General features: G+C 45.3%; 1 protein-coding gene across 1 annotated transcript in view; it reads right to left on the bottom strand.

Moving 5' to 3' along the window:
* HPCAL4 (hippocalcin like 4) overlaps positions 1–13517 on the bottom strand; it is a 45516-nt gene that overhangs the window by 13361 nt on the left and 18638 nt on the right. The gene's annotated exons all lie outside the window — the stretch shown is intronic.

Below are 13517 nucleotides of genomic sequence, written 5' to 3' on the forward strand. Positions count from 1 at the left end.
TTTGTCTTCTTCTCTTGATCTATTTGTCTCTTATGTCTGTCATCGTCAAAGCTGTTGTATACTTATTTGGTATATTATTTCTATGTCTTAATAACACAAGTTGTTAGGCCTCATTCACATCTGCGTTGGAACTCCGAACATGGGTTTCGTCGGACCTTTCCGTCAGGGGAACCCATGAACGGAATCCAAACTGAAACAAACGGAAACCATAGGTTTCCGTTTGCATCACCATTGATTTCAATGGTGACGGATCCGGTGCAAATAGAAATTTTGACGGAATTAATTCTACTGAGCCGTTCATTCCGTCAAAACAACTGAACCCTTACACAACGGGGACAAACAGAAACCATTTGCACCGGATCCGTCACCATTGAAATCAATGGTGATGCAAACCTATGGTTTCCGTTTCAGTTTGGATTCCGTTCATGGGTTCCCCTGACGAAAAGGTCTGATGGAACCCATGGATGGAGTCCCAACGCAGATGTGAACGAAGTATTACATGTACATGTTCCCTCTGCATTGTAAATTGCTGCAAAATATGTGGCGCTATATAAAGATTATTATGATTATTATTATTATTATTATTATGAACAACATCACATGGCCAATGTCCTATTGTATGGTGCTTAACCTATGACATTTTGTGAATATGTTGCATTGTGTCTAATACAGTGATTTAACCCCTTAGTGACCAGCCTATTTTAGGCCCTAATGACCAAGCTATTTTTTTTCATTTTTCTATAGTCGCATTCAAAGAGCTATAACTTTTTTATTTTTCCGTTGACATAGCTGTATGAGGACTTGTTTTTTGCAGGATAAGTTGTAATTTTTAATGGCACCATTTTGGGATACATAGAATTTTTTTATTAACTTTTATTAACTTTTTTGTGGGGAATAGAAAAACCCCTGAAATTCCGCCATTGTTCTATGCGTTTTAAATTCACACCGTTTACTGTGCGGCGTAAATAACACATTACCTTTATTCTATGGGTTGGTACAATTCCGTTAATACCGCATATGTATAGGTTTTTTATGTTTTACGACTTTTGCACATTAAAAACACTTTTGAAGTAAAATTATTTGCTTTTGCATCGTTGCTTTCCAAGAGCAGGAATTTTTTGTATTTTTCCATCTATGTAGTGATATGAAGGCTTGTTTTTTGCAGGACAAGACGTAGTTTTGATTGTTACTGTTGTGGGGTACATGGGACTTATTGATTAACTTTTATTATGACTTTTTTTGGGGGCAATGGAAAAAATAGCAATTTCACCATTGTTTTTTTCCTTTTTTAGGGTGTTTACCTTACGGTTTAAATTCTATATTAAATTTATTCTTTGGTTTATTACGGTCACGGCAATACCATATATGTGTACTTTTTTTTTTTTTTTTACACTTTTACTAAATAAAATCCCTTTTTATGGAAAAAAATGTTTTTTTGTTTTTTTTACTGTAACTATTATTAATAATTTTTATTTCACATTTATTACTTATTTCATTAGTCCCACTAGAGGACTTTATTATGCGATCTAAAGATACTTAGTATACCAGAGCATTATTGCCTGTCAGTGTAAATCTGATAGGCAATCTATTAGAACGTGCCTCCTAATAGGCATATACCCAGGGCAGACCTGGGGGCTTTTATCAGGCCCCCGGCTGCCATGACACCCCATCGGAGGCCCGCGATTGTATTTGCGGTCCGCCGATGGGTGACAGCGGGAGCTCACTCCCTCTGTAAACAAGTTAAATGCCGCAGTCGCTATTAACAGCGGCATTTAACAGGTTGGAGCAGGAGCCCGGCTGTCTGATGAGACTGCACAGGACACCCTTCCAGGACTTAGACTGGGCCGCCGTGAAAAGGCGACAGCCTAGCCTAAGGTCCCTTAGTGGCCGTCGTAAAAAGGTGTATTGGTGGTCACTAAGGGTTTACAGTGCATCAAGTAAATGTTAAGGTAGGAATGGATTATAAGAGTTAATAAGAAATTGTGGTTAATTGAGTCATTTTAATTTATGATAATTTTACATCTTGGTTGCTAATCTCTCTGGGGGAATGACTTTTGCACTCATATTATATTAGATATCTTGATCCTTTTTCATCCCTGGACAACCATAATCCTTCACTAACTACTGCTTCACTCAGTAATATAATACTTTTTTATAAGTCTTATTTATAACTTTGACTGTAAGGATGTGGTATAGCATTAGTTAAATGGTGGCAATACGTGTGAGGATGAGTAGTGTGACAAAGAAAAAGGTTAACTGAAACAGAGAGAAGCCAGTCAGAGAAAAAGGAATAAAAAAGTAACGTGATAGGAAGAACAAGTGAGACCTAAAGGTGACCATAGACTAGACCAGGGGTCTCAAGCACGCGGGCCGCATGTGGCCCCTGGGGCAGTCATCTGCGGCCCACGTGACACAGAGCTGCTAGTACAGGCTCTGCTCCGGGACTCTGTGGAATTCCCTGACATCGCTGTCCACATATGGACAGCGATGTCTGGGGCTTCCCCAGAGCTGGAGTCCCGTGCAGAGCGCTAGTATTGGCTCTGCTCCGGGACTCTGTGGAATTCCCTGACATCGCTGTCCATACATCGACAGTGATGTCAGGGGCTTCCCCAGAGCAGGAGTCCCAGTGATGTCAGGAGCACTGCTGGAGTTCCAGGAAGAGCCTACTAGCGCTCTGCCCAGGACTCCAGCTCTGGGGTTGCCCCTGATATCACATTCCCGTCCAGGAGCATCCCCTGACGTCAGAGTGTATGGACAGTGACGTCAGGGGCTCCAACAGCAGAGGAATCCCCAGCCAAAGTGTCGGCAACTCTCTAGCTGGGGATTCCACTCCTAGAGGCAGCGCCAATAGAGCTATCTACTTGGGGTGTGTGTGGCAGCATCTGCGGAGGGCACTGTGGCAGCATATCTACAGAGGGCACTGTGGCAGCATATCTACAGTGGGCACTGTGGCAGCATATCTACATAGGGCACTGTGGCAGCATATCTACATAGGGCACTGTGGCAGCATATCTACAGAGGGCACTGTGGCAGCATATCTACAGAGGGCACTGTGGCAGCATATCTACAGAGGGCACTGTGGCAGCATCTACAGAGGGCACTGTGGCAGCATCTACAGAGGGCACTGGCAGCATCTACAAGTAGGTGTGTGGCAGTATCTGCAGAGGACACTGTGGCATTATCTAGGGGTGTGTTGCATTATCTACAGAGGTCACTGTGGCATTATCTATATATATATATATATATATATATATATATATATATATACACACTACCGTTCAAAAGGTTAGGGTCACTTAGAAATTTCCTTATTTTTGAAAGAAAAGCACAGTTTTTTTCCAATGAAGATAACATTAAATTAAACAGAAATACACTCTATACATTATTAATGTGGTAAATGACTATTCTAGCTGCAAACGTCTGGTTTTTAATGCAATATCTACATAGGTGTATAGAGGCCCATTTCCAGCAACCATCACTCCAGTGTTCTAATGGTACATTGTGTTTGCTAACTGTGTTAGAAGGCTAATAGATGATTAGAAAACACTTGAAAACCCTTGTGCAATTATGTTAGCACCGCTGTAAACAGTTTTGCAGTTTAGAGGAGCTATAAAACTGACCTTCCTTTGAGCTAGTTGAGAATCTGGAGCATTACATTTCTGGGTTCGATTAAACTCTCCAAATGGCTAGAAAAAGAGAGCTTTCATGTGAAACTCGACAGTCTATTCTTGTTCTTAGAAATGAAGGCTATTCCATGCGAGAAATTGCCAAGAAACTGAAGATTTCCTACAACGGTGTGTACTACTCCCTTCAGAGGACAGCACAAACAGGCTCTAACCAGAGTAGAAAGAGAGTGGGAGGCCCCACTGCACAACTGAGCAACAAGACAAGTACATTAGAGTCTCTAGTTTGAGAAATAGACGCCTCACAGGTCCTCAACTGGCAGCTTCATTAAATAGTACCCGCAGAACGCCAGTGTCAACGTCTACAGTGAAGAGGCGACTCCGGGATGCTGGCCTTCAGGGCAGAGTGGCAAAGAAAAAGCCATATATGAGGCTGGCTAATAAAAGGAAAATATTAATATGGGCAAAAGCACACAGACATTGGACAGAGGAAGATTGGAAAAAAGTGTTATGGACAGACGAATCGAAGTTTGAGGTGTTTGGATCACACAGAAGAACATTTGTGAGACGCAGGACAACTGAAAAGATGCTGGAAGAGTGCCTGATGCCATCTGTCAAGCATGGTGGAGGTAATGTGATGGTCTGGGGTTGCTTTGGTGCTGGTAAAGTGGGAGATTTGTACAAGGTAAAAGGGATTTTGAATAAGGAAGGCTATCACTCCATTTTGCAACGCCATGCCATACCCTGTGGACAGCGCTTGTTTGGAGCCAATTTCATCCTACAACAGGACAATGACCCAAAGCACAAATCCAAATTATGCAAGAACTATTTAGGGAAGAAGCAGGCAGCTGGTATTCTATCTGTAATGGAGTGGCCAGCGCAGTCACCAGATCTCAACCCCATAGAGCTGTTGTGGGAGCAGCTTGCCCGTATGGTACGCAAGAAGTGCCCATCAAGCCAATCCAACTTGTGGGAGGGGCTTCTGGAAGCATGGGGTGAAATTTCTCCCTATTACCTAGCAAATGAACAGCTAGAATGCCAAAGGTCTGCAATGCTGTAATTGCTGCAAATGGAGCATTCTTTGACGAAAGCAAAGTTTGAAGGAGAAAATTATTATTTCAAATAAAAATCATTATTTCTAACCTTGTCAATGTCTTGACTATATTTTCTAGTCATTTTGCAACTCATTTGATAAATATGAGTGTGAGTTTTCATGGAAAACACAAAATTGTCTGGGTGACCCCAAACTTTTGAACGGTAGTGTATATAAATTTTTAAAGAGGTATTCCTACCTCAGAAAGTGATGGACCCCTGCCGATCCTTAGAGTGAAAATAGCACAGCGCTTCTTTAGCCCTGCAGCCCCTTCACAGTTTTTCTCTGCACAGCAACACTCCTAGCCACTTGCTGTGCAGAGAACTGCAGCACAACTCCATTCAAGTAAATGGCATTGTGCTTAAAAAGGCTCTGTCACCAGATTTTCAAACCCCTATCTCGTATTGCAGCAGATCGGCGCTGCAACGTAGATAACAGTAATGGTTATTTTTTTCAAAAACGAGCATTTTTGGCCAAGTTATGAGCATTTTTATATTTATGCAAATGAGCCTTTCTTAAGTACAACTGGACGTGTTTAAAGTTAAGTACAAGTGGGCGTGTATTGTGTGTGTACATCTGGGCGTTTTTACTTGTTTTACTAACTGGGCGTTGTGAATAGAAGTGTATGATGCTGACGAATCAGCATCATCCACTTCTCTTCGTTACCACCCAGCTTCTGGCAGTGCACAGACACACAGCGTGTTCTCGAGAGATCACACTGTGACGTCACTTGCTGCCCCAGGTCCTGCATCGTGTCGAACGAGCGAGGACACATCGGCACCAGGCGACAGAGGCTACATCGACTTACCTGCAAACGCCGATGCTGCTGCAGAATCAACTGTAGCCTCTGTCGCCTGGTGCCGATGTGTCCTCGCTCGTCCGACACGATGCAGGACCTGGGGCAGGAAGTGACGTCACAGCGTGATCTCTCGAGAACACGCCGTGTGTCTGTGCACTGCCAGAAGCTGGGTGGTAACGAAGAGAAGTGGATGATGCTGATTCGTCAGCATCATACACTTCTATTCACAACGCCCAGCTAGTAAAACAAGTAAAAACGCCCAGATGTACACACACAATACACACCCACTTGTACTTAAGTACAACTGGGCGTGTTTAAAGTTAAGAAAGGCTCATTTGCATAAATATAAAAATGCTTATAACTTGGCCAAAAATGCTCGTTTTTGAAAAAAAAAAAACGTTACTGTAATCTACATTGCAGCGCCGATCTGCTGCAATATGAGATAGGGGTTTGAAAATCTGGTGACAGAGCCTCTTTAAGTTCCCTGCACAGCACCGCTATGTAAGGAAAAATATGATTAACCTCGGGTCAAATTGGAGGTGGGGGGCACCGTACGGAGTTAAGTTTCAGATGAAGTGCCAAACTGCATATTTGCCCCGGGTTAAGGAATTCCTAGCTATGCCTCTGGAACTCTTTTTATCATGTTCCTTAAACTATTCCTGAACAATTTTTGCAGTGTGGCAGGGCGCATTATCCTGCTGAAAGAGGCCACTGCCATTAGGGAAAACCGTGTACTTTTTCTTCAACAATGTTTTGGTAGGTGGTACGTGTCAAACTAACATCCACATAAATGACTGGCTCAAAGGTTTTTCGAGTAGAAGATTGCACAGAGCATCACAGTGCCTATGATCACTTGCTTTCTTCCCATAGTGCATCCTAGTGCCATTTCTTTCTCGGACAGCAATGCACATGCACCCGTCCATTAACATGATGTAAAAGAGAATGTGGTTCATCAGACCAGGCCATCTTCTTCTATTGCTCCATAGTCCATTTCTGATGTTCATTTGCCCATTGTAGGTTCTTTCAGTAGTGGGCAGGGGTCAGCACAGGCACTCTGACTGGATTGCGGCTACGCAGCCCCAAACGTAGCCAGTCAGCATTAACTTATTAAGCAATTTGCGCTACACTAGCTCTTCTGTGGAATCAGACCGGATGGTATAGTCTTTGCGCCCCACGTGAATCAAAGAGCCTTGGGCGCACAACCTGTCACCAGTTCAACAGCTGTCCTTCCTTGAACCACTTTTAGAAGGGAATAACCACTGCATACTTGGAACAAGACCTTCCGCTTTGGAGATGCTCTAAGTAGGTGGTCTAGCCATCACAATTTGACCCATGCCAAAGTCGCTCAGTTCTTTGCGCTAGCCCATTTTTCCCCCACTCCCATGACAGCACCATGAGAGACCAGCTCCAATTCATGACAGGAAAGCTCTAGGAATGCTTTAAAAGTGGGAATGCCTCCAACCATCTCAGTTTCTGTTTCCTCTCCTTGGGACATACTAGGAATTTTGGATTCCTCTAGGATATACTACACCAGGCTGCATGACCTTTGTACTCAAATCTTATCCTTAGGGTTATGGGATATTTCCTGGCGGCCTATTTCTCCTCTAGGAGCCGCCATTTTAAGTCTGAAAAGATCCCTTCCCTCTTTCTGATGGAAGAATTCTATGGTGTCCTCCCTTTCCCATACGATAGGAGGATGATTTTACCTGGTTAGCATCCTCTCTGTAAGCGGTATGCTGGGAGCTCCCTGCCATGCAGTGGATCCCTAGGACTTGTAATTCTCCTCTGCTTCATTGCCTTCCTGCTATGGTGTGTTCCTCTCTTCCTTTGAAGGGGATATGAGCAGTGTTCCCTATCAGGTGTGTGGCTGCGTGGCCGCGCACCTTCCACAGTCACTCATTTTTAAAGCTTGCACACTGTCACGGGTGGCGGGGCATGCAGTGGCATCGCTAGCACTGGAGGGGCCCCGGTGCTAGCGACAGCCACATTCACTAGTACCTGCATCCTCAAGACGCAAATACAAATGAATACTACCACGTTACGCCTGCAGCCTATGAGGTGCTGGGAAAACTCCCTGCGCAGGCCGGCTTGATGACGTCACTACATCACGCTGGTCTGCGCATGCGTCCCACCCACAAAGCAGTTCAGAGCTCCGTCCGTCACGGGAACGGGGCAAGGTAAGCACAATACATTTTTTTTGGGGGGGGGGCTATGTGGCAATATACACACGGGGTGGATTGCTGTGTAGCACACTATATACACGGGGGATTGCATATACACGGGGGCTGTGTGGCAGTATATACAAGAGAGGGGGTCTGTGTGGCACTATATACACGGGGGGGGCTGTGTGCCACTATATACAAGGGGGGGCTCTGTGCCACTATATACAAGAGGCTATGTGGCAGTATATACAATGGGGTCTTATGGCGGTATATACAAAGGGGGGTTGTGTGGCAGTAAATACAAGGGGGGCTGTGTGGCAGTATATACAAGGGGGGCTGTGCAGCAGTTTTTACAAGGGGGGCTGTGTGGCAGTATATACAAGGGGGAGTGTGGCAGTATATACAAGGAGACGCTGTGTGGCAGTATATACAAGGGGGGACATGTGGCGTTATCTATAGGGCACTGGCATAGCTATAGGGGTCGCAGCGGTCGCAATTGCGACCGGGCCCCGAAACCAGTGGGGCCAACAGCCCCCGGCACCACATAAAAAAAAAAGTTACTATAGTAACTCGGGCCCCTCTTACTATAGTAACTGACTGTACTTACCTTCCTGGTTCCGGATCGCAGCGGAGGTCCTGACGTCAAGCGCTGTGCGCAGCGCATGACGTCACAGCGCTATGCGCCGCGCACAACATCGAGAGGACAGAACTTTCGCCGCGGCTGAAGAGGAAGATAAGATTAGTAGCCCTGACTGGCAGGGTCCGACTCCCGGGACCCGCCAATCAGCTGTTTTGAAGGGGCCGCAGCACTCGTACGAGAGCTGCTTCCCCTTCATTCCGGTCACACTGTGAATCGGTGTCGGCGATTCACAGTGTGAGCGAGTAGTGAAATGAAGGGGAAGCAGCTGTCGCACAAGTGCTGCGGCCCCTTCAAAACAGCTGATTGGCGGGTCCCGGGAGACGGACCACGACACATCAGCTATTGATGGCCTATCCTGAGGATAGGCCATCATTGTTTAGGGACTGGACAACCCCTTTAAGCCTATGATGTAGCAGGCTTAGAGGGCCCATTAGACAGGATCACAGATTGTGTGATGCTGTCTGCTGGGCCCTGTATCTAAGCCAATCACATGGTAGGCTTAGATACATGGCCTATGTGTGATCCTGTCTGATGGGCCCTGTATATAAGCCTACCACACTAGGTTTAGATACAGGGCCCCAGCACACAGTAATCTTATACTGTATAAGATTACTGTTTGCTGGACCCTGTATCTAAGCCTACGTTGTGGTAGGCTTAGATACAGGGTCCCACAGACAGTATCACACATGGGTCCTGTATCTAAGCCTAACACATGTGTTACTAATCGTTTTTTTCGTGTGTTTTCTTACAGGTTCGGTCGTTGGACTACGTCGGATTCCAGGACTACTTCGATGACGGCTTTTTTTTATTATCAATAAAATGGTTAATGAGGGTTGTGTGTGGGGTTTTATTTTTATTTCAATAAAATATTTTTTCTGTGTCTTTGTGTTTTTTTTTAACTATATTACCACCACCTTAGTAATGGCCGCCGGCGGATTGACAGCATCCATTGCTAAGGCAGGGCTTAGTGTTAGCCGGTACAGAGGCCAACACTAACCCCCTTTATTACCCCGATACCCACCACCACCAGGGGTGCTGGGAAGAGCCGGGTACCATCCAGTACTTGACCATCTGTAGTGATGGTCGGCCACCGGGGCGGCCGCAGGCTGGTATTATCAGGAAGGGAAAGGCCAAAAACAGTGGCCCTTCGCACCCTGGTGATGCTAGGCTGCTGCTGCTTTATTGTATCTGGCTGGTTATGACAAATGGGGGGGACCCCACGTCATTTTAAAAAAATAATTGGAAAGAACGATGTCGGGCCCCCCCAATTTTCATAACCAGCCAGATACAACACAGCAGCAGCAGGCAGCATTACCAGGGTGGTAGGTGCCACTGTTTTTGGCCTTCCCCAGCCTAATACTACCAGCCTGCGGCCGCCCCGGTGCCTGTCCGTTACTACAGATGGTCGGGTACTGGTCGTACCCGGCTCTTCCCAGTACCCCTGGTGGCGGTGGGTACCGGGGTAATAATGGGGGTTAGTGTTGGCCTCTGCACCTGCTAAGCCCCGCCTTAGTAATGGAGGTTGTCAATCAGCCAGCGGCCATTACTAAGGCGGTGATAATAAAGTTTAAAAAGATACAAGCACATAGAAAAAATATTTTATTGAAATAAAAATACACAACCCTCATTAACCATTTTATTGAGAATAAAAAAACGCCGTCATTGAAATCCTCGTATGCGAAGTCCAACAACCGAACCTGTAAAAAAACACAAACACACTAAAATAATCAGTAACACATAAAGAAGCAAAATTATTATTCTTACCTTTCCTGGGTCCAGCGCTGGAGCCACAATGTCAGCGAGCTGAGTCCTGTATCTAATCCGATCATGTGTAATACTGTCTGCTGAGCCACTGTATCTAATCCTATCATGTAAAGTCCAAATACAATGTCAGCCGCACAGCCTTGTAAATCGTAGGTGGGTGCCGACCTTCCCAGGTCAGGGCTAACAAGTAATATCAAGTGAGAAAGGCTCCTGTGTTGAGCTGAAACGTCGTGTGTATATGGCCAATAAAACACCTTTTTCTACCTTGCTTATACCTTGGAGTGCTGCCTGATTTTTGGATTCTAAGCCTATCATGTGTGATACTGTCTGCTGAGCAACTGTATCTAATCCTATCATGTGTGATACTGCCTTCTGAGCCACTGTATCTAATCCTATCATGTGTGATACTGTCTGCTGAGCCACTGTATCTAATCCTATCATGTGTGATACTGTCTGCTGGGCCCTATCTCTAATCCTATCATGTGTGATACTGTCTGTTGAGCCACTGTATCTAATCCTATCATGTGTGATACTGTCTGCTGGGCCTTATATCTAATCCTATCATGTGTGATACTGTCTGCTGAGTCATTGTATCTAATCCTATCATGTGTGATACTGTCTGCTGGGCCACTGCATCTAATCCTATCATGTGTGATACTGTCTGCTCAGCCACTGTATCTAATCCTATCATGTGTGATACTGTCTGCTCAGCCACTGTATCTAATCCTATCATGTGTGATACTGTCTGCTGAGCCAATGTATCTAATCCTATCCATAGTTTATAGGGTCGTATTGCTATAGATATTCTATGCTGTCTCCTATACACACACATTTTTTTGGGGCGGACACATATGTATTGGGGCTATTTCCCCCTGACATTTTAAGCCCTTAGTGATGCTCCTGGCTGCTAGTGCTGCATTGTTGGGTCACTATGGAGACCCAGCGATGCAACTGAAAGCTGCGGACCGTCGGCCATGAGAAGTTTGCGAGGGGGGGGGCCAATAAGAACTTTTGCGTCGGGGCCCATTAGCCTTTAGCTACGCCCCTGCTATAGGGGGTTGTGTGACACTATATACAAGGGAGGGCAGCTGTGTGGCACTATATACAAGGGGGGCTGTGTGGCAATATATACAAGGGAGGTGGGCTGTGTGGCGCTCTCTACAGGAGGGGTGTGGCACTATCTATAAGTAGGGCTGTGTGTAATGCTATCCACAGAGGGCTGTGTGGTGCTATCTACAGGGGGGCTTTGTGACGCTATCTACAGGGGGTGGTGTGCGGCACTATCTACAGGGGATAAGTGTTGCGCTATCTACAGGGGGATGTGTGTGATGCTATCTACAGGGGGATGTGTGTGAAGCTATCTACAGGGGCATGCGTGTGGCGCTATCTACAGGGGGCTGTGTGTGGTAATATCTACATGGGGCTGTGTGACGCTGTCTACAGAGGGCTGTGTGTGGCGCTATCTACAGGGGGTCTGTGTGGCGCTATCTACAGGGGGATGTGTGTGGTAATATCTACAGGGGGCTGTGTGGCGCTATCTACATGTGGATGTGTGTGATGCTGTCTACAGTGGGCTGGGCATGACGTTATCTACAGGGGGATGTGTGTGATGCTTTCTGCAGGGGGGCTGTGTGTAGCGCTATCTACAGGGGGTCTGTGTGGAGCTATCTACAGGGGGATGTGTGTAATGCTGTCTACAGGGGGATGTGTGTGGTTATATATACAGGGGGCTGTGTGGCGCTATCTACAGTGAAGGAAATAAGTATTTGATCCCTTGCTGATTTTGTAAGTTTGCCCACTGTCAAAGACATGAACAGTCTAGAATTTTTAGGCTAGGTTAATTTTACCAGTGAGAGATAGATTATATTTAAAAAAAAACTGAAAATCACATTTTCAAAATTATATATATTTATTAGCATTGTGCACAGAGAAATAAGTATTTGATCCCCTACCAACCATTAAGAGTTCAGCCTCCTCCAGACCAGTTACACGCTCCAAATCAACTTTGTGCCTGATTAAAGACAGCTGTCTTAAATGGTCACCTATATAAAAGACTCCTGTCCACAGACTCAATTAATCAGTCTGAGTCTAACCTCTACAACATGGGCAAGACCAAAGAGCTTTCTAAGGATGTCAGGGACAAGATCATAGACCTGCACAAGGCTGGAATGGGCTACAAAACCATAAGTAAGACACTGGGTGAGAAGGAGACAACTGTTGGTGCAATAGTAAGAAAATGGAAGACATACAAAATGACTGTCAATCGACATCGATCTGGGGCTCCATGCAAAATCTCACCTTGTGGGGTATCCTTGATCATGAGGAAGGTGAGAGCTCAGCCGAAAACTACACGGGGGAACTTGTTAATGATCTCAAGGCAGCTGGGACCACAGTCACCAAGAAAACCATTGGTAACACATTACGCCGTAATGGATTAAAATCCTGCAGTGCCCGCAAGGTCCTCCTGCTCAAGAAGGCACATGTACAGGCCCGTCTGAAGTTTGCAAATGAACATCTGGATGATTCTGAGAGTTATTGGAAGAAGGTGCTGTGGTCAGATGAGACTAAAATTTAGCTCTTTGGCATTAACTCAAGAAGCCGTGTTTGGAGGAAGAGAAATGCTGCCTATGACCCAAAGAACACCGTCCCCACTGTCAAGCATGGAGGTGGAAGCATTATGTTTTTGGGGTGTTTCTCTGCTAAGGGCACAGGACTACTTCACCGCATCAATGGGAGAATGGATGGAACCCATGTACCGTCAAATCCTGAGTGACAACCTCCTTCCCTCCACCAGGACATTAAAAATGGCTCGTGGCTGGGTCTTCCAGCACGACAATGACCCGAAACATACAGCCAAGGCAACAAAGGAGTGGCTCAAAAAGAAGCACATTGAGGTCATGGAGTGGCCTAGCCAGTCTCCAGACCTTAATCCCATCGAAAACTTATGGAGGGAGCTGAAGATCCGAGTTGCCAAGCGACACCCTCGAAATCTTAATGATTTACAGAAAAGAGGAGTGGGCCAAAATTCCATCTAACGTGTGCAAACCTCATCATCAACTACAAAAAACGTCTGACTGCTGTGCTTGCCAACAAGGGTTTTGCCACCAAGTATTAAGTCTTGTTTGCCAAAGGGATCAAATACTTATTTCTTATACTTATACTTATACTTATTTCTCTGTGCAAAATGCAAATAAATATATATAATTTTGACTGTGATTTTCTTTTTTTTTTTTTAAATATAATCTATCTCTCACTGGTAAAATTAACCTAGCCTAAAAATTCTAGACTGTTCATGTCTTGTCAGTGGGCAAACGTACAAAATTAGCAAGGGATCAAATACTTATTTCCTTCACTGTACATGGGGATGTGTGTGATGCTGCCTACAGGGGGCTGTGCGTGACGCTATCCACAGGGGGATGTGTGTGATGATGTCTAC

The sequence above is a fragment of the Rhinoderma darwinii genome, chromosome 2 (genome assembly GCF_050947455.1).
Source record: "Rhinoderma darwinii isolate aRhiDar2 chromosome 2, aRhiDar2.hap1, whole genome shotgun sequence".
Taxonomy (NCBI): Eukaryota; Metazoa; Chordata; class Amphibia; order Anura; family Rhinodermatidae; genus Rhinoderma; species Rhinoderma darwinii.